Source organism: Musca autumnalis, unplaced genomic scaffold (genome assembly GCF_047663935.1).
Source record: "Musca autumnalis isolate F117 unplaced genomic scaffold, ASM4766393v1 scaffold_1, whole genome shotgun sequence".
NCBI lineage: Eukaryota > Metazoa > Arthropoda > Insecta > Diptera > Muscidae > Musca > Musca autumnalis.
The window spans coordinates 72,508,405-72,528,603 of NW_027411644.1; the positions used below are offsets into that span (position 1 = coordinate 72,508,405).

General features: G+C 34.8%; 1 protein-coding gene across 1 annotated transcript in view; it reads left to right on the forward strand.

Moving 5' to 3' along the window:
• Window positions 1–20,199, forward strand: part of trx (histone lysine N-methyltransferase trithorax) — a 47,786-nt gene that overhangs the window by 9,212 nt on the left and 18,375 nt on the right. The gene's annotated exons all lie outside the window — the stretch shown is intronic.

The window sequence follows — 20,199 nt, forward strand, 5'->3', positions numbered from 1 at the left end:
TATATTAGTGTGTCCTGGGACCCATACAAGTAGATGTTTTTTATGGTTTATAATATCCCTAATTAGGGAGGCATATATGTTGTCATTATTATGACTGGCAATGCAGTCAAGAGCTGATGGTGAATCAGATACAATGGCAAATTTTCCCCTTAAGTTGTTGGTATATTTAATAGCTATATAGATCGCTATAATTTCAGCAGAAAAGATTGATGAATATTCGGGTAGAAGTGATGACATTATAATTTCTTCATTATTTACTATACTGTAACTAATACAGTTGTCTGATTTCGATCCATCTGTATAAATAAATTTGTAATGTCTGTATTTCTCTTGTAGATTATAAAATTCATTAGCATAAATTTCAGGAATTGTATTTTCCTTTCGGTATTTTCGCAGAGAAGTATCGATTGGAAGGGAATTTGAATTCCAGAAAGGTTTGGAAATTGTAGAGGAGATTTTGTGATTGTATGGCAAGCCATAGTCTTCACAAAAATTCATTATACGCTTTAATGCTGACTCTGTTTTGAAAAATTTTTTGGTTTTAATAGCATTTTTAAGTAATACGATTACAGGGGAAGAGTCATTTAATAATATTGATTTAAATAGTTTGCCAGTGGAGAAGTCTCGGTAGTCTTCAATAGTCATTAGATTGGCTTCATATATCATGTTATTAACCCTTGTGGTGCGGTGGGCTCCCAGAGCAATTCGCACTGCAGAGTTAAATGTTGTCTTAATCTTGTTAAGGGTAGACTTCGGTGTGTAACCATATAAGAAGAGTCCATAGTTTATTTTGGAAACAATGAGGGAATTTATAATTGAAATTAGTGTATATGTGTTACACTGGAACTTCCGGTTAGATAAGCACTTTATTATATTAAGTTTGTTATCAAGAGATATGCATAATTCATCGATGTGAGAATTCCATTTGTATTTTTTGTTGACTGTTATGCCAAGAATTTTAAGTTTTTCCACTAGAGGAATAATACTACTGTTAACGATAAGGTCAGGGGAACAATTCCGTTTACGGCATATATGAAGATGTTTGCATTTTTCCAATGATAACTGAGCACCGGAAAAGAGACACCAATCTTCGACATCGTTTAAAACGCTATCAATGTTGGTTCTTGGTTGATTTTTGTTGCATAAATTCTTTATTATTACAAAGTCGTCAGCATATGAGACGAATTTGATTTCTTTGTGAGATTCAAGTATTTTTGCTAGTTTATTATAAGCAATTAAGAACAGAACAACTGAGAGAGGTGATCCTTGTGGAATTCCATTAAATAGGTTTTTTGTTTCCGAGAAAAATGAATTAACTCTGACTTTTATTTTTCTATTAATCATATAATTTCTAACAAAATTGTGAATTTTGGGTCCTATGCCCCATTCTTCGAGTTGTTTAAGAATGACATGTAAGCCAATCTTATCGAAAGCCCTTGAAAAATCGAGGGATACAATTGAAATGTGTTTGTTGGATTTTAAAGAACTATTGATATGGTAATCCAAGAAGGTAAGTGGATCAGTAATAGATTTGCCTTTTTTGAAACCAAATTGATACGGGCTCAAGAGTTTGTTTGTTGTGATAAACCACCAAAGTCTTTTGGCAATGATTTTATCTAATACTTTAGAAGTACATGGATTTAGTGATATAGGCCGATAGGAATTTACTGATGTTTTATCGGATTTCGACTTTGGAATGGGAATGACAAGGCTATTTTTGAAAACTTGGGGAATGTAAGTATTCAAAATATTATTGTAAAGGGAGACTAATCGTTTCTTCGATCTATCCCCAAGATTCTGGATCATTTGATAGTTGATTCTATCGATTCCTGGAGTTTTACCCCTAAGTTGGTTAAGAGTGAGTTTAAGTTCAAACAGAGTTATATCATCCTCGAGAGAGCATGCATATTTAGTCGGGGCTAAAGATGTTGGGTTTTTCATGTAAACGTTTTTGGATGATTGAAACTCTGTTGGGAAATTAGTGTCTTGAGATAAATCAGACCAAAATTCACAAAAACGATTCGCAATTTCTGTTGGAGAGGTAATCTGTTCTCCGTTAACATCGGATATACAGTGAATATTAGTTCTTACTTTCATACCGCAGAATCTGCGTATATTATTCCAGATTTTCTCTGTTGAGCTTTGGTGGTTAATATTAGAAGTAAAACTTTCAACGGATAATTTTTTTGAGAGTTTTAATTCTCTTCTATATTGGGCATTGATTTTGCGGTATTCTATGAGATTTTCTGTTGTAATATTTCTTCTAAATTTATTTAAAAGTCGATTTCTTTTTCGTTTGAGTTCATTGAGTTGATTATTCCACCAAGGAACAACATTTTTATTACGTGGGTTTTGATGTTGGGGTATTGAATTATTAGCAGAATTAAGAATGATTTTGTGAATATTAGCAGTTTCTTTGTTAATATTAGTACTGTATGGTCTTTCTTCACATAATTGTTCTGATAAAAGTCGGTAGCGATCCCAGTCGGCTTTTTTGGTGTTGAATAATGGTTTCATACGATCTTCACTAATATGGTTGTTGTCAGAAAATAATGTTGTAATAATTGGAAAATGGTCACTACCATAAAGGTCGTTTTCAATTTTCCAATCTGCATAGGTTGCCAAAAATGGTGAAACTAAAGTAAGGTCTATATGGGTAAAAGTTTTATGTGTGGAAAAATGAGTTGGAGATCCATTATTTAGTATCATCAAATTAGTTTTGGTAATATATTTTGCCAATATGTTTCCTCTTTGATTGCTGGCTCTTGACCCCCAAAGGGGATGCCAACTGTTCATATCTCCTGTTATAATTATGGGACTTAAAGAAGAGTAAAGATTTTCAAGATCTTTTATACTAAAAGATCCTGATGGGTTTAAATATGTGGAAAACAAGTAGAATGTGAATTTTGATGTAATTTTTACTACTACAGAATCCATGTTATCAAAACTGCCAATATAATCATGTTGTATGGAATTGTGAATTAAAATAGCAGAATTTTTGGAGTAATATATACAATAGTTAATTGGTACTGGTAAATTTTTTGTAGTTTTAAAATGAGTTTCTTGTAAACAAATTGCACTAGGTTTATGGATTTTTATCAAATTTTGGAGTTCTACATAATTATTGCAGTAACCTTTAATATTCCATTGTAGTATACTCAAAACCATAATGAAAAATAAAGAGAAAAAAGAGCGGGTGCAATTACAAATGCAATATTATTGAGAGTAAAATTAAGATATTCAATTAGTTATTTGTTGTTTATATGTCACTGTCCATCTCATCAGTCTCGTTGTTGGTGCACACTTTCTTGTTGCTGTTGCATGCTGTATTTTTATTTTTAAACTCATTTCTCACTCGTTTTGAGGCATTTTTCGGGAGAATTGTTACCGTGGTCGGTTTTTTCGAACCAGCACTTGTTGTTGGTAAATTGTTGGTTTTGGTGTCTTCTTTTTTGTTGGTTGTTTTGGTTGATGTTAGGTCATTATATTTTACAACACTACGGATGGTTTGTGAGAGAGATTTATCATTTGGGTGACGTTGTTGGTATTTCTCCATTGCCGTTTTTTTATCTACTTTTTCCAATGTTTTGATAGTTTGAATCTCTTTGTATTTTAAAAAGACTGGACATTTTTTGTTAAGAACAGAGTGTTTGTTGTCACTCTGGTTCTCTTCAGTGCAGTTGATGCATTGAGTGTCTTTTTGACAGAGCTCATTATCGTTTAAATGTTCTGTTTCTCCACAATTGATGCATAATTTGTTGTTTTTGCACACTTTTGTGATGTGTCCATAGCGAAAGCATTGTCGACATCTAAGGGGTAGCGGTATGTAGGGACGTATGGTTGCTTTTTCGTACCCTATGTTTATTTTCTCAGGTAAGTTTGTAAGAGAGAACGTAATGATAATGAGACCAGTTTCTACCAAATTGTCGTCAACCTTTTTTAATATTTTCTGGACTTGGATGACATTTTGAGGTTTTAACTCACTGAGAATTTCTTCTTCCGATATTCCTCTCAGATCATTACTATAAATAACACCTTTGCTGTTGTTGAGGATGTTATGCTCTTTCATTTCCACTTTTATTTCTTTAGAGAGAGCAATCAACTGGATGAGTTTTGTTGCTTGAGTCGCGGTTTTCGTTTTTATTAGTATTTCACCGTTGCGTAATTTTTTGCAAGTATCGACTTCGCCACAAACATTGTCAATTACTTTCTTTATAAGGAAAGGGGAAACGTTTATTAAGGTTTCATCGCTATTAACTCTCGACATGAGTAAAAATTTTGGACCGATTGTAAGGTTTTTAAATATTTTTGTTTTGTCGAGTCCGAATATAGCTGAGTTATTTGAGTTATTCATGATAAATGCACAGAAAAATAGCGCTGAACAACGTTGACGTTCGCTTGTTTTCACAGTCAAGAAAAAGGTCTTCAGTACCCTGAGGATGGTTGAAAATTTTTTCTCAGTACCGAAAGGATGGTTTTTTTCTATAGAAAAAAGTCTAAGTACCCTGAAGATAGTTTTTTTCTATAGAAAAAAATTCCTCAGTACCCTAAGGATAGTTTTTTTCTATAGACAAAATTTCCTCATTACCTGAGAATGGTTTTTTTCTATAGACAAAATTTCCTCATTACCTGAGAATGGTTTTTTCTATAGACAAAATTTCCTCAGTACTCTGAGGATGTTTTTTATATAGCAAAAGTTTTCCCAGTACCCTGAGGCTGATTTTTTCTATAGAAAAAGTTTCCTCAGTACTTTTCTATAGAAAAAAATTTTCTCAGTACCCTGAGGATCGTTTTTTCCTATAGATGGTTTTTATCGTCAAATAGTGTTACAGGTTTCTCGCGTTGATGGCTCAAACCCCATTGTGCACTTCACATAGATACCCGTTAGATCATCCTCATGGAAAATCTGTAGGAATACCTATATATGATCTAGAGGTCTTTTTACAGAAGAGCTCTAATTCTATGCCTATATGTCTTCTATGAGAAGAGCTCCCAGAAGAGTTTAAGATCTTCTCACAGAAGAGCTCTAGGTCTTCTCACAGAAAAGTTCTAGGTTTTCTCATAGAAGAGCTGAAGGCCTTCCTATAGAAGATCTGGAGATTTCTCATAGAAGAACTCTGACGACCATAGACGACCTGGTGGTCTTTTCATAGAGGACTTGTCTGAGTTATTAGAGATATTAGAAGGGCTTGTTTGGTATATAGAAAACATTATTCAAGACTATATGAGGGCTTGCTTGTCCATTCAGCCAATATGAGTGCTTGTATGACTTTTTCCAGAAGGCATTATCAGGGCTTCTATGACCCATTGAATGCATTAACAGGGCTTATATGACTTATTCAAGGCATTAGCACAACTTGTATGGCTTATTCAAGACATAAGGAGGGCTTTTATGACCTATTCAAGACATTCGAAATGCTTGTATGGGTTATTCAAGACATTCGGGGGCTGGTATGAATTGTTCAAAACATTATGAGGGGCTGCTTGTCTTATTCAAGCCATTAAGAGGGCTTTAATGACTTATTGAAAAAATTCGGAGGGTTCGTATGACTTATTCAAGACATTATGAGGGTTTGCTTGGCTTATTAAAGTCATTATGAGGGCTTTTATGACATATTAATGACATAGTTAAGATATTGTGCGGGCTTGTATGACTTATTGAGGAGATTTGGGGGCTTGGTATAGCTTCTACAAGGCACTATGGGGGCTTGAATGGCTTATTCAAGACACTACAAGGGGTCTTGAATGGCTTATTCAAGACATTAGGATGGTTTGCATGACTTCTTCAAGTCTTATGAAAGATTGATTGGCTTATTCAAGGCATTACGAGGATTTGTATGGCTTATTAAGACCATTAGAAGGGCTTTTAGGGTTTATTAAAGACATTTTGCGGTCTTGTATGACTTATTGAAGGGGGCTTGTATGGCTTATTCAAGACATTGTGCGGGTTTGTATGACTCATTGAAGACATAAGCAGGGCCTGTATGACTTACTCAACATGTTAGGATAACTTTTATGGCTTATTCAAGACATTAGGATAGCTTGTATGGCTTATTCAAGTCTTTATGATGACGTATATGGCTTACTCAAGATATTATGAGGGCTTATATGACTTACTCAAAGTATTAGGAGGGCTTGTATGGCTCATTCAGGACATTATGGGGGCTTGTATGGTTTATTCAAGACATATCAGTGGTTGTATGGCTTATTCAAGATATAATGTGGCTTGTATAACTTACTCAAGACATGAGGAGGGCTTGTATGACTTGATTCTAGACACGAGGATTCGTATGGCTTATTCAAGTCTTTATGATGACGTATGTATATGGCTTACTCAAGATATTATGAGGGCTTATATGACTTACTCAAAGTATTAGGAGGGTTTGTATGGCTCATTCACTACATTAGGAGGAAATGCATTATTATTATTCATGGCCAAGGAGGGTTGTACGGCTTACTCAACACATTAGGAGGGCTTGTATGGCTTATTCAGTACATTATGGGGGCTTGTATGATTTATTTAAGACATAACAGGGTTTGTATGGCTTATTTAAGGCATAATGGGGCTTGTATGACTTACTGAAGACATTAGGGCTTGTATGACTTGATTCAAGACACGAGGATTTGTATGGCTTATTCAAGTCTTTATGATGACTTATATGGCTTACTCAAGATATTATGAGGGCTTATATGACTTACTCAAAGTATTAGGAGGGCTTGTATGGCTTATTCAGGACATTATGGGGGCTTGTATAATTTATTCAAGACATATCAGGGTTTGTATGGCTTATTCAAGGCATAATGGGGCTTGTATGACTTACTCAAGACAATATCAAGATCTTCTATAGTAAGATCAATACCTTTGGGGCTTTTGATTCCCCTTCAAGTCATTGTTAGTTTCTATACTGCAAATGAAAGATCTTATGAGGGCTTGTCTTATGTGGTGTTTAAGGGTCGATACCAGACCTTATGAGGCTTCCTACGTTTTTATGTTAGACTTTATGAGGTTCTGCAAGATTAATTGAAGACCTCATAAGGGTTTGCTACGACAAAGCGAGACAAAATGACCTTACGATTGTTATATGGTCCTTCCACACTGAGGCCCTAAAATTTGTTCCGTGATTCACACCATACATTTTTCTTGGGGAACAAATACTCAGCTTTTGAGATTTCCGTTCTATAGAAAAAAATAATAGTTTTCATGAGAGAACTTTATTTAGTAACAATACTGAAGCGTTTTGTAGCAACAATACAAAGTTTGTTTTCTTTGCTCTTTCTGTTGTACGGTCGTTATTACACCTACTTGACTCTTTCTTCCTTTTGTTCTGGTGTTTCAATGTTCTTCTTCTAGTTGTCTTTTTTATCTCCTGTGAAACGGTCGGTGGTGAATGGTTGGTTGGTTGATGCGCCTAAATGGCTGGATGATGATTTGCCTTTCTTTGTCTGGTGGCATTTGTTCGTTATTCTTTCTTTTTTGCATTCCTGACGCGCTCACTTTACAATCTCCTTCAAGCACTTTGTGTGCAATGCCACATGCCTATGTGTGTGTGTGCCAGAGTGTACCTAGCAGATAATTGTTTATTATAAAGGTTTCTTATAAACTTGTATGGCGATTTTTCGCTCTGTCATGCCTTTGCACCTTTTTTTCTTTTGGGTTTTAGCCTTCCTTCATCATCAGGTTAATAAACCATTTCAGAGGCAGGAAGGTATGTTATGTTTATCATTCGGTTAGTAGGACTTTGAGAGCGAGCTTTTTAGATAGAAAATTACATTTCCTGAGGATGTTTTTTTCTATACAAAATTTTTCTCAGCAACCTGAGGAGGTTTTTTTCGTATAGACAAATGTCCTCAGCAACCTGAGGATGGTTTTTCGTATAGAAAAAATTCCTCAGTAACCTAAGGATGGTTTTTCGTATGGAAAAAAATTCCTCAAAAACCTGAGAATGGTTTTTCGTACCAAAAAAAAAAAATCCGCAGTTACCAGAGGATGGTTTTTCGTATAGAAAAAAATTCCTAAGTAACCTAAAATGGTTTTTCATATAGAAAAAATTCCTCAGTAACCTAAGGATGGTTTTTCCTACAGAAAAAATTTCCTCAGTTACCTGAGGATGGTTTTTCGTATAGAAATAATTTCCTCAGTAACCTAAGGATGATTTTTCATATGGAAAAAATTTCCTAAAGAACCTGAGGATGGCTTTTCGTATAGAAAACATTTATACAGTAATCTGAGGACTATTTTTCGTATAGAAAAAAATTCCTCAGTAAAATGAAGATGGCTTGTTTCGTATAAAAAATTTCCTCGGCAACCTGAGGATGTTTTTCGTTTAGAAAATAATTTTACAGTAATCTGGTTTTTCGTATAGAAAAAATTTCATCAGTTACCTGAGGATGGTTTTTCGTATAGAAAAAATTCCTCAGTAACCCAAGGATGGTTTTTCGTATGGAAAAAAATTCCTCAATAACCTGAGGATGGGTTTTCGTACAGAAAAAATTCCTTAGCAACCTGAGGATCGTTTTTCGTACAGAAAAAAATCCTCAGTAACCTAAGGATGGTTTTTCGTATGGAAAAAATGTCCTCAAGAACCTGAGTATGGTTTTTCGTATAGAAAAAATTTTCTGAGGATGGTTTTATCGTATAGAAAAAAATTTCCTTAGTAAAGTTGTTCGTACCGAAAAAATTTCATCAGTTACCTGAGGATGGTTTTTCGTATAGAAAAACTTTTCTCAGCAACCTGAGATGGTTTTTCGTACAGAAAAGATTCCTCAGCAACCTGAGGATGGTTTTTCGTATAGAAAAAAATCCTCAGTAACCTAAGGATGGTTTTTCGTATTAAAAAATTTCCTCAGCAACCTTAGGATGATTTTTCGTATAGAAAAAATTCCTCAGTAACCTAAGGATGGTTTTTCGTATGGAAAAAAAATTCCTCAAGAACCTGAGGATGGTTTTTCGTATAGAAAAAATTTCCCCAGTAACCTGAGGATGTTTTTTCGTATAGACAAAAATTCCTCAACAACCTGAGGATGGTTTTTCGTATAGAAAATATTTATACCGTAATCTGAGGACGGTTTTTCGTGTAGAAAAAATTTTCGCCATAACCTGAGGATGGTTGTTCGTGCAGAAAAAATTTCATCAGTTACCTGAGGATGGTTTTTCGTATAGAAAAAATTTCCTCAGCAAACTGAGGATGGTTTTTCATATAAAAAAATTTCCTCAGTAACCTGAGGATGGTTTTTCGTATATAAAAATTTTTTGAGGATGGTTTCATCAGTTACCTGAGGATGGTTTTTCGTATAGAAAAAATTTGATCAGCAACCTGAGGATGGGTTTTCGTATAGAAAAAAATTCCTCAGGAACCTGAGGCTAGTTTTTTCGTATAGAAAAAATTGCCTCAGTAACCTGAGGATGGTTTTTTCGTATGGAAAAAAATTCCTCAAGAACCTGAAGATGGTTTTTCGTATAGAAAAAAATTCCCCAAGAACCTGAGGATGGTTTTTCGTATAGAAAAAAATTCCTCAGCAACCTGAGTATGATTTTTCGTACAAAAGGCATATTTAGTTTGTCAATCGGTTAGTAGGACTTTTTAAGATAAAATATTACATTATTGATAGGCGATGTTGATGCAATTTTTTGGTTGGTCATGTCCAGGTCTGTAAGTCTCCTTAAAAGAACAACCTTGGGCGCCTACAAGAAATGTACTATTTACCTATTTAGGCGACTAGAATGTCAGCCTATTGAAAGTTCCTTCCTATACCTAAGGAAGAAAGACTTTGCTAGCTGTTGTGTAGGGGCATATCAATTCGTTCCTACCTTGCAGTTTTCCTTATTTCGTTTTTACCTCTTTTTACATTGACGACAAGCAGCATATCGTCGTAAGCTTAACAACCAGCCAGCTAAACAGTCAGCCTCTGCTGGGTTGTCAGCTTGAAGTTTGTGCATGTTATACTGTCGCTTGGCAGGCAGTCAGGCCTGGCAGACAGCAGGAATGATGTGTTTTTGGGCCAGAGAAAGAGAACAGCAAACAACAACAATGACGATGACGGCAAACAAGGCTGGTTTGTTTAGTGTGTGTTGGGGACATCGTCATCATCATCATCGTCCAATGGGATAGTCTTTGTTGTTTTTTCTTTCCTTTCCTTGGCAGCGTCAACTACACTGCATCAACCTCTGTACTTTTTTTATTGAGTTATTCCTTCAACAGACCTCATGACTTCCCGCCTTTAGCGAACGAACACGTTTACAGTGAAGTAATAACGAGCCACAACAATGCACACGGACAGCCAGCAAGGCTTCCATGGTGGTGGTAGTGGTGTAACATGGCTTTACGATGATGATGTTGGCTGTTGACTGTATTTTGCATTTCTCCCTTTATGATAAGTTTTTTGTTTTCGCCAAGGAAAATTCAGGAATTATTTGAGTTTTCTTTCTTCGTCAATTGTTTTCTTGGTAGAAGAGAGTTCCCTCTTGTTGGCCACTTTATGTTGCTTTCTTGTTGTCCATTTTTTAACTTGAGTTTGATGTTTGTTGGTAGGTCTCAATGGGACAATGATGCCGTTGCCGTTCTCTTTTTCGCTTTGATTGGCATGGATTTTTGTTGTTTCTTTTAAAGTTTCCCCCTTGGGGGAAAAATTTTGTAGAAGACAAAACAATTCAAAAACGAAGAAAGGTGGCTGTAGCTTTGAACGTACATTTAGTTCAATTTTCTTCATTGTTGTGCACTTTTTTCCATGGCTTAGAAGAGGTACAGTGGGTCCATTTGGAAATTTAAAAATTAAGTTAACTTTTTCTGTAGAGGAGGACCGGAGGATGGTTTTTCGTATAGAAAAAAAATCTCAGTAACCTGAGGATGGTTTTTTCGTATAGAAAAAATTGCCTCAGTAACCTGAGGATGGTTTTTTCGTATAGAAAAAATTGCCTCAGTAACCTGAGGATGGTTTTTTCGTATAGAAAAAAATGCCTCAGTAACCTGAGGATGGTTTTTTCGTATAGAAAAAATTTCCTCAGTAACCTGAGGATGGTTTTTTCGTATAGAAAAAATTTCCTCAGTAACCTGAGGATGGTTTTTTCGTATAGAAAAAATTTCCTCAGTAACCTGAGGATGGTTTTTTCGTATAGAAAAAATTTCCTCAGTAACCTGAGGATGGTTTTTCGTATAGAAAAAATTTCCTCAGTAACCTGAGGATGGTTTTTTCGTATAGAAAAAATTTCCTCAGTAACCTGCGGATGGTTTTTTCGTATAGAAAAAATTTCCTCAGTAACCTGAGGATGGTTTTTTCGTATAGAAAAAATTTCCTCAGTAACCTGAGGATGGTTTTTTCGTATAGAAAAAATTTCCTCAGTAACCTGAGGATGGTTTTTTCGTATAGAAAAAATTTCCTCAGTAACCTGAGGATGGTTTTTCGTATAGAAAAAATTTCCTCAGTAACCTGAGGATGGTTTTTTCGTATAGAAAAAATTTCCTCAGTAACCTGAGGATGGTTTTTTCGTATAGAAAAAATTTCCTCAGTAACCTGAGGATGGTTTTTTCGTATAGAAAAAATTTCCTCAGTAACCTGAGGATGGTTTTTTCGTATAGAAAAAATTTCCTCAGTAACCTGAGGATGGTTTTTCGTATAGAAAAAATTTCCTCAGTAACCTGAGGATGGTTTTTTCGTATAGAAAAAATTTCCTCAGTAACCTGCGGATGGTTTTTTCGTATAGAAAAAATTTCCTCAGTAACCTGAGGATGGTTTTTTCGTATAGAAAAAATTTCCTCAGTAACCTGAGGATGGTTTTTTCGTATAGAAAAAATTTCCTCAGTAACCTGAGGATGGTTTTTTCGTATAGAAAAAATTTCCTCAGTAACCTGAGGATGGTTTTTTCGTATAGAAAAAATTTCCTCAGTAACCTGAGGATGGTTTTTTCGTATAGAAAAAATTTCCTCAGTAACCTGAGGATGGTTTTTTCGTATAGAAAAAATTTCCTCAGTAACCTGAGGATGGTTTTTTCGTATAGAAAAAATTTCCTCAGTAACCTGAGGATGGTTTTTTCGTATAGAAAAAATTTCCTCAGTAACCTGAGGATGGTTTTTTCGTATAGAAAAAATTTCCTCAGTAACCTGAGGATGGTTTTTTCGTATAGAAAAAATTTCCTCAGTAACCTGAGGATGGTTTTTTCGTATAGAAAAAATTTCCTCGGTAACCTGAGGATGGTTTTTTCGTATAGAAAAAATTTCCTCAGTAACCTGAGGATGGTTTTTTCGTATAGAAAAAATTTCCTCAGTAACCTGAGGATGGTTTTTTCGTATAGAAAAAATTTCCTCAGTAACCTGAGGATGGTTTTTTCGTATAGAAAAAATTTCCTCAGTAACCTGAGGATGGTTTTTTCGTATAGAAAAAATTTCCTCAGTAACCTGAGGCTAGTTTTTTCGTATAGAAAAAATTGCCTCAGTAACCTGAGGCTAGTTTTTTTGTATAGAAAAAATTGACTCAGTAACCTGAGGCTAGTTTTTTCGTATAGAAAAAATTGTCTCAGTAATCTGAGGCTAGTTTTTTCGTATAGAAAAAATTTCCTCGGTAGCCTGAGGCTAGTTTTTTCGTATAGAAAAAATTGCCTCAGTAACCTGAGGCTAGTTTTTTTGTATAGAAAAAAATTGCCTCAGTAACCTGAGGCTAGTTTTTTCGTATAGAAAAAATTGTCTCAGTAATCTGAGGCTAGTTTTTTTCGTATAGAAAAAATTGCCTCAGTAACCTGAGGCTAGTTTTTTTCGTATAGAAAAAATTGCCTCAGTAACCTGAGGCTAGTTTTTTCGTATAGAAAAAATTGCTTCAGTAACCTGAGGCTAGTTTTTTCGTATAGAAAAAATTGCTTCACTAACCTGAGGCTAGTTTTTTCGTATAGAAAAAATTGCCTCAGTAACCTGAGGCTAGTTTTTTCGTATAGAAAAAAATTGCCTCAGTAACCTGAGGCTAGTTTTTTCGTATAGAAAAAATTGCCTCAGTAACCTGAGGCTAGTTTTTTCGTATAGAAAAAATTGCTTCAGTAACCTGACGCTAGTTTTTTCGTATAGAAAAATTGCCTCAGTAACCTGAGGCTAGTTTTTTCGTATAGAAAAAATTGCCTCAGTAACCTGAGGCTAGTTTTTTCGTATAGAAAAAATTGCCTCAGTAACCTGAGGCTAGTTTTTTCGTATAGAAAAAATTGCCTCAGTAACCTGAGGCTAGTTTTTTCGTATAGAAAAAATTGCCTCAGTAACCTGAGGCTAGTTTTTTCGTATAGAAAAAATTGCCTCAGTAACCTGAGGCTAGTTTTTTCGTATAGAAAAAATTGCCTCAGTAACCTGAGGCTAGTTTTTTCGTATAGAAAAAATTTCCTCAGTAACAGGAGGATGGTTTTTTCGTATAGAAAAAATTTCCTCAGTAACTTGAGGATGGTTTTTTCGTATAGAAAAAATTGCCTCAGTAACCTGAGGCTAGTTTTTTCGTATAGAAAAAATTTCCTCAGTAACAGGAGGATGGTTTTTTCGTATAGAAAAAATTTCCTCAGTAACAGGAGGATGGTTTTTTCGTATAGAAAAAATTTCCTCAGTAACAGGAGGATGGTTTTTTCGTATAGAAAAAATTTCCTCAGTAACTTGAGGATGGTTTTTTCGTATAGAAAAAATTGCCTCAGTAACCTGAGGCTAGTTTTTTCGTATAGAAAAAATTGCCTCAGTAACCTGAGGCTAGTTTTTTCGTATAGAAAAAATTGCCTCAGTAACCTGAGGCTAGTTTTTTCGTATAGAAAAAATTGCCTCAGTAACCTGAGGCTAGTTTTTTCGTATAGAAAAAATTGCCTCAGTAACCTGAGGCTAGTTTTTTCGTATAGAAAAAATTGCCTCTGTAACCTGAGGCTAGTTTTTTCGTATAGAAAAAATTGCCTCTGTAACCTGAGGCTAGTTTTTTCGTATAGAAAAAATTGCCTCAGTAACCTGAGGCTAGTTTTTTCGTATAGAAAAAATTGCCTCAGTAACCTGAGGCTAGTTTTTTCGTATAGAAAAAATTGCCTCAGTAACCTGAGGCTAGTTTTTTCGTATAGAAAAAATTGCCTCAGTAACCTGAGGCTAGTTTTTTCGTATAGAAAAAATTGCCTCAGTAACCTGAGGCTAGTTTTTTCGTATAGAAAAAATTGCCTCAGTAACCTGAGGCTAGTTTTTTCGTATAGAAAAAATTGCCTCAGTAACCTGAGGCTAGTTTTTTCGTATAGAAAAAATTGCCTCAGTAACCTGAGGCTAGTTTTTTCGTATAGAAAAAATTGCCTCAGTAACCTGAGGCTAGTTTTTTCGTATAGAAAAAATTGCCTCAGTAACCTGAGGCTAGTTTTTTCGTATAGAAAAAATTGCCTCAGTAACCTGAGGCTAGTTTTTTCGTATAGAAAAAATTGCCTCAGTAACCTGAGGCTAGTTTTTTCGTATAGAAAAAATTGCCTCAGTAACCTGAGGCTAGTTTTTTCGTATAGAAAAAATTGCCTCAGTAACCTGAGGCTAGTTTTTTCGTATAGAGGATGGTTTTTTCGTATAGAAAAAATTTCCTGAGGATGGTTTTTTCGTATAGAAAAAATTGCCTCAGTAACCTGAGGCTAGTTTTTTCGTATAGAAAAAATTGCTTCAGTAACCTGAGGCTAGTTTTTTCGTATAGAAAAAATTGCCTCAGTAATCTGAGGCTAGTTTTTTCGTATAGAAAAAATTGCCTCAGTAACCTGAGGCTAGTTTTTTCGTTTAGAAAAAATTGCCTCAGTAACCTGAGGCTAGTTTTTTCGTTTAGAAAAAATTGCCTCAGTAACCTGAGGCTAGTTTTTTCGTTTAGAAAAAATTGCCTCAGTAACCTGAGGCTAGTTTTTTCGTTTAGAAAAAATTGCCTCAGTAACCTGAGGATGGTTGTTTCGTATTTCCTCAGTAACCTGAGGATGGTTTTTTCGTATAGAAAAAATTTCCTCAGTAACCTGAGGATGGTTTTTTCGTATAGAAAAAATTTCCTCAGTAACCTGAGGATGGTTTTTTCGTATAGAAAAAATTTCCTCAGTATCCTGAGGACCCTCAGCCTTTAGGCTAAGGAGGGTATATACACTTTGATACGATGAAAATGTGCCTCATCGAAATAATGGTTTTTAGACCCCAAGTATGTTTGGTTTTTTCGTATAGAAAAAAATTCCTCAGTAACCCGAGGATGGTTTTTTCGTATAGAAAAAATTTCCTCAGCCACCTGAGGATGGTTTTTTCGTATAGAAAAAATTGCCTCAGTAACCTGAGGCTAGTTTTTTCGTATAGAAAAAATTGCCTCAGTAACCTGAGGCTAGTTTTTTCGTATAGAAAAAATTTCCTCAGTAACCTGAGGCTAGTTTTTTCGTATAGAAAAAATTGCCTCAGTAACCTGAGGCTAGTTTTTTCGTATAGAAAAAATTGCCTCAGTAACCTGAGGCTAGTTTTTTCGTATAGAAAAAATTGCCTCAGTAACCTGAGGCTAGTTTTTTCGTATAGAAAAAATTGCCTCAGTAACCTGAGGCTAGTTTTTTCGTATAGAAAAAATTGCCTCAGTAACCTGAGGCTAGTTTTTTCGTATAGAAAAAATTGCCTCAGTAACCTGAGGCTAGTTTTTTCGTACAGAAAAAATTGCCTCAGTAACCTGAGGCTAGTTTTTTCGTATAGAAAAAATTGCCTCAGTAACCTGAGGCTAGTTTTTTCGTATAGAAAAAATTGCCTCAGTAACCTGAGGCTAGTTTTTTCGTATAGAAAAAATTTCCTCAGAAACCTGAGGATGGGTTTTTCGTATAGAAAAAAATTTCCTCAGTAACCTGAGGGTAGCCTTTTCGTATAGAAAAATTTCCTCAGTAACCTGAGGATGGTTGTTTCGTATAGAAAAAATTGCCTCAGTAACCTGAGGCTAGTTTTTTCGTATAGAAAAAATTTCCTCAGAAACCTGAGGATGGGTTTTTCGTATAGAAAAAATTTCCTCAGTAACCTGAGGGTAGCCTTTTCGTATAGAAAAATTTCCTCAGTAACCTGAGGATGGTTGTTTCGTATAGAAAAAATTGCCTCAGTAACCTGAGGCTAGTTTTTTCGTATAAAAAAAATTGCCTCAGTAACCTGAGGCTAGTTTTTTCGTATAGAAAAAATTTCCTCAGTAAGCTGAGGATGGTTTTTTCGTATAGAAAAAATTTCCTCAGTAAGCTGAGGATGGTTTTTTCGTATAGAAAAAATTTCCTGGATTCCTGGTTATGTTTTTTTTATAGAAAAAAATTATTCAACTTCCTTGAGATGTTTTTTTATAGAAAAATTTCCTCAGTTTCCTGGGGATGGGTTTTTCAATAGAAAAATTTCCTCAGTTTCCTGGGGATGGTTTTTTTCTATAGAAAAAATTTCCTCATGTTTCTGGGGATGGTTTTTTTCTACAGAAAAAACTTACGCAGTAACATGAGGTTGGTTTTTCGCATAGAAAAAATCCTCAGTTGCCTGAGTACGTTTACACTTTATTTTGTTTATGTTGCCCCACTGTACACTTATGCGGAAAAACTCTCATCATAACATAGTTAGTCTGCCTCAATTCAATTGGCCATATGTTCTTCTGGAGGAGTTAATATTTCTTTTCCTAACATTGATCTGCAGTCATTGATTTGCTGCTAATTTTACTCCACAAAAGAAAAAAAGTAGGCACTTCAAAAGAAAGGCACTGGAAGAAAAAAAGATAAGCACTAACCAGGTGTTGCAAATTCCAAATAGATTTATGAGCTACATAAACTAAAACGGTGAAGGAATGGAAGGGGGAGGGTCTTCTTGGTATGGGAAATGCCAAAGAGATAGCCATAAATTGTTTTGGCCATATAGCTGCTGCATGCATACGACTACATATATCATTCATGGTCTATTGGAATGTTCGGTTCCCTTTCTGAATATTTTAAAATCAAAATTATGCCTACATCAACATAAAGAAAAGCCTCCTCTTGGCGTCTTTATGTTGAAACTTATGGCTTATTACGACTTGTTAAAGATTATTTTGTGGCAAGTACACTTGAAGTTCATGTTTCCGATGCGCTACTTGCCTGCCATTGTTTTAATTGTTGTCAGCCATTCAAAATCCGCAACAAAATTGCTCTCTCCCTCTTCATTTAATTTGGAAATTATAAGAGGCTTAATAAGTTCGTTTTTTGTTGTTGTTTCTGTTTGTTTAAAGTTTCATTTCATCTTCATGTTCTTCAATTATTCTTTTGTTCCAGCAGGTTATTGTCCCCTCCTCCATTGTTTTTTCTTCGTTTCGTTTCTTCTCATGCCTGTTTGGAATTCATGAATTAATTGAAAATATTTATAACTCGAAAAAAGACTTTTTGACTCAGCACGCCGACCAAAAAAAGAAGAAGTCTTTGTTCCGGCATTATTATTGTAAACATGCTCTCTTACCCTCTTGTCTTGTCTTAGCCATTTTCATTATGAATTGGAAGATATTTTTAACAAAAATTATCTCCTTCCCCATCCTCTGGATGTTGTTGTTCATGATCAAGGTCAGTTTGTAATTAAATTTACACCATTTGTCTGTCTGGCTGCCAGACTGGCTATTAAAAGAGGGGAACCTCAGCATAATTTGAACAAGAATTATGACTGCGATAACCCAACTTCATAAATATGTAATTGCCTTGAAAAACTTGTATAAATAAAAATTGAATTTTTATTTAAAATAGGATCTGCATGGCTGAAAAAATTACATGAATCGCAAAGAGGGGATTGCAGAAATGCAACGAATTTCAAAAACTCTTTGTGGGAGAATTGGAAACATGTTATTTTTTCATTTGTCTTTTTTTATAACTCTATAGAAAAAAATCCTCCGCACAGCGGTGGACCCTTCTTCCTATATAAAAAATGTTTCAGTAACCTGAGGACACTTTTTCCATAGAAAAATTTTTTCTCAGTAACATGAGAACACTTTTTTTCTATAGAAAAAATTTCATCAGGATCCTGAGGACACTTTTTCTATAGATAAAAATGCATCAGGACCCTGAATACACTTTTTTCTATAGAAAAAATTATTCAGACCCTGAGCAGCCTTTTTTCTATAGAAAAAAATCATCAGGACCCAGAAGAAACTTTTTTCTATAAAAAAACCTCAAGACCCAGAAGACAATTTTTTTTTTTATAGAAAAGAAGTCATCTAGTCCCTGAGGACATTTGTTTCTATACAAAAAAAAAAAAACATCAGAACCCTGAAGACACCTTTTTCTAAAGAAAAAATTTCCTCAGGATGTTCTTTTCGTATAGAAAAAAAGTCCTCAGAAAACTGAGGACATTTTTCTCCATAAAAAACTTCCTAAGTAATCTGAGGACACTTTTTTCTATAGAAAAAACTTCCTCAGTAACCTGAGGACACTTCCTTCTTTAGAAATAAATCAACATGACCCTAAGGACACTTTTTTCTATAGAAAAAAATTCATCAGGATCCTGAAGACGCTTTTTTCTATAGAAAAAAAAATGCATCAGGACCCTGAGGACACTTTTTTTCTATAGAAAAAATGCATCAGGACCCTGAGGACACTTTTTTCTATAGAAAAAATGCATCAGGACCCTGAGGACACTTTTTTCTGTAGAAAAAAAATCATAAGGACCCTGAGGACACTTTTTTCTCTAGAAAAAAATTCATCAGGGCCCTGAGGACATTTTTTTCTGTAGAAAAAAATCATAAGGACCCTGAGGACACTTTTCTATAGAAAAAAGCATCAGGACCCTGAGGACACTTTTTTCTATAGAAAAAAATGCATCAGGACCCTGAGGACACTTTTTTCTATAGAAAAAAACATAAGGACCCTGAGGACACTTTTTTCTCTAGAAAAAAAATTCATCAGGATCCTGAGGAGACTTTTTTCTATAGAAAAAAATCATAAGGACCCTGAGGACACTTTTTTCTTTAGAAAAAAAAATTCATCAGGGTCCTGAGGACACTTTTTTCTCAGGGTCCTTATGATTTTTTTCTATAGAAAAAAGTGTCCTCAGGGTCCTGATGCATTTTTTCTATAGAAAAAAGTGTCCTCAGTATCCTGATGAATTTTTTTCTATAGAAAAAAAGTGTCCTCAGGGTCCTGAAGAATTTTTTTCTATAGAAAAGTGTCGTCAGGATCCTGATGAATTTTTTTCTATAGAAAAGTGTCGTCAGGATCCTGATGATTTTTTTTTTTTCTAAAGAAAAAAGTGCCTCAGAGTCCTGATGAATTTTTTTTTCTATAGAAAAAAGTGTCCTCAGGGTCCTGATGATTTTTTTTATAGATAAAAAGTGTCCTCAGGGTCCTGATGATTTTTTTCTATAGAAGTTTTTCGTATAGAAAAAATTTCCTCAGACCCCTGTAGTGGGATTCTGTAACTCATTTTTGCTGTTACCGACAAAAATCGGTAAAATTAAATCGCGAAATTATGACTAAAAACATAAAGAAAAGTTGGCATCACTGTTTGTGTCGGTAGAGGCTAGCGACTACTTTTTATTAATCGTTAACTTACCGAAAATTTTCGTTAATTATCGAAATTATAAGCATTTTGATTTTACCGACAATTATCGATAACAGCAAAATTGAGTTACAGAATCCCGCTACTGAGCATAGTTTTTTCGTATAGAAAAAATTTCCTCAGACACCTGAGGATAGTTTTTTCGTATAGAAAAAATTTCCTCAGACACCTGAGGATAGTTTTTTCGTATAGAAAAAATTCCCTCAGACACCAGAGGATAGTTTTTTCGTATAGAAAAAATTCCCTCAGACCCCTGGGGATAGTTTTTTCTTATAGAAAAAGTTTCCTCAGACCCCTGAGGATAGTTTTTTCGTATAGAAAAAATTTCCTCAGACTCCTGAGGATAGTTATTTTCGTATAGAAAAAATTTCCTCAGACCCCTGAGGATAGTTTTTTCGTATAGAAAAAATTTCCTCAGACCCCTGAGGATAGTTTTTTCGTATAGAAAAAATTTCCTCAGACTCCTGAGGATAGTTTTTTCGTATAGAAAAAATTCCCTCAGACCCCTGAGGATAGTTTTTTCGTATAGAAAAAATTTCCTCAGACACCTGAGGATAGTTTTTTCGTATAGAAAAAAATTTCCTCAGACCCCTGAGAATGGTTTTTTCTATATGAAAATTTTTCTAACTATCCATAAGATTGTTTTTGTATACAAAAATCCTGAGCTTCCTGTATATTGAAAATAATTCTATTTTTCTTCTCTCCTTTT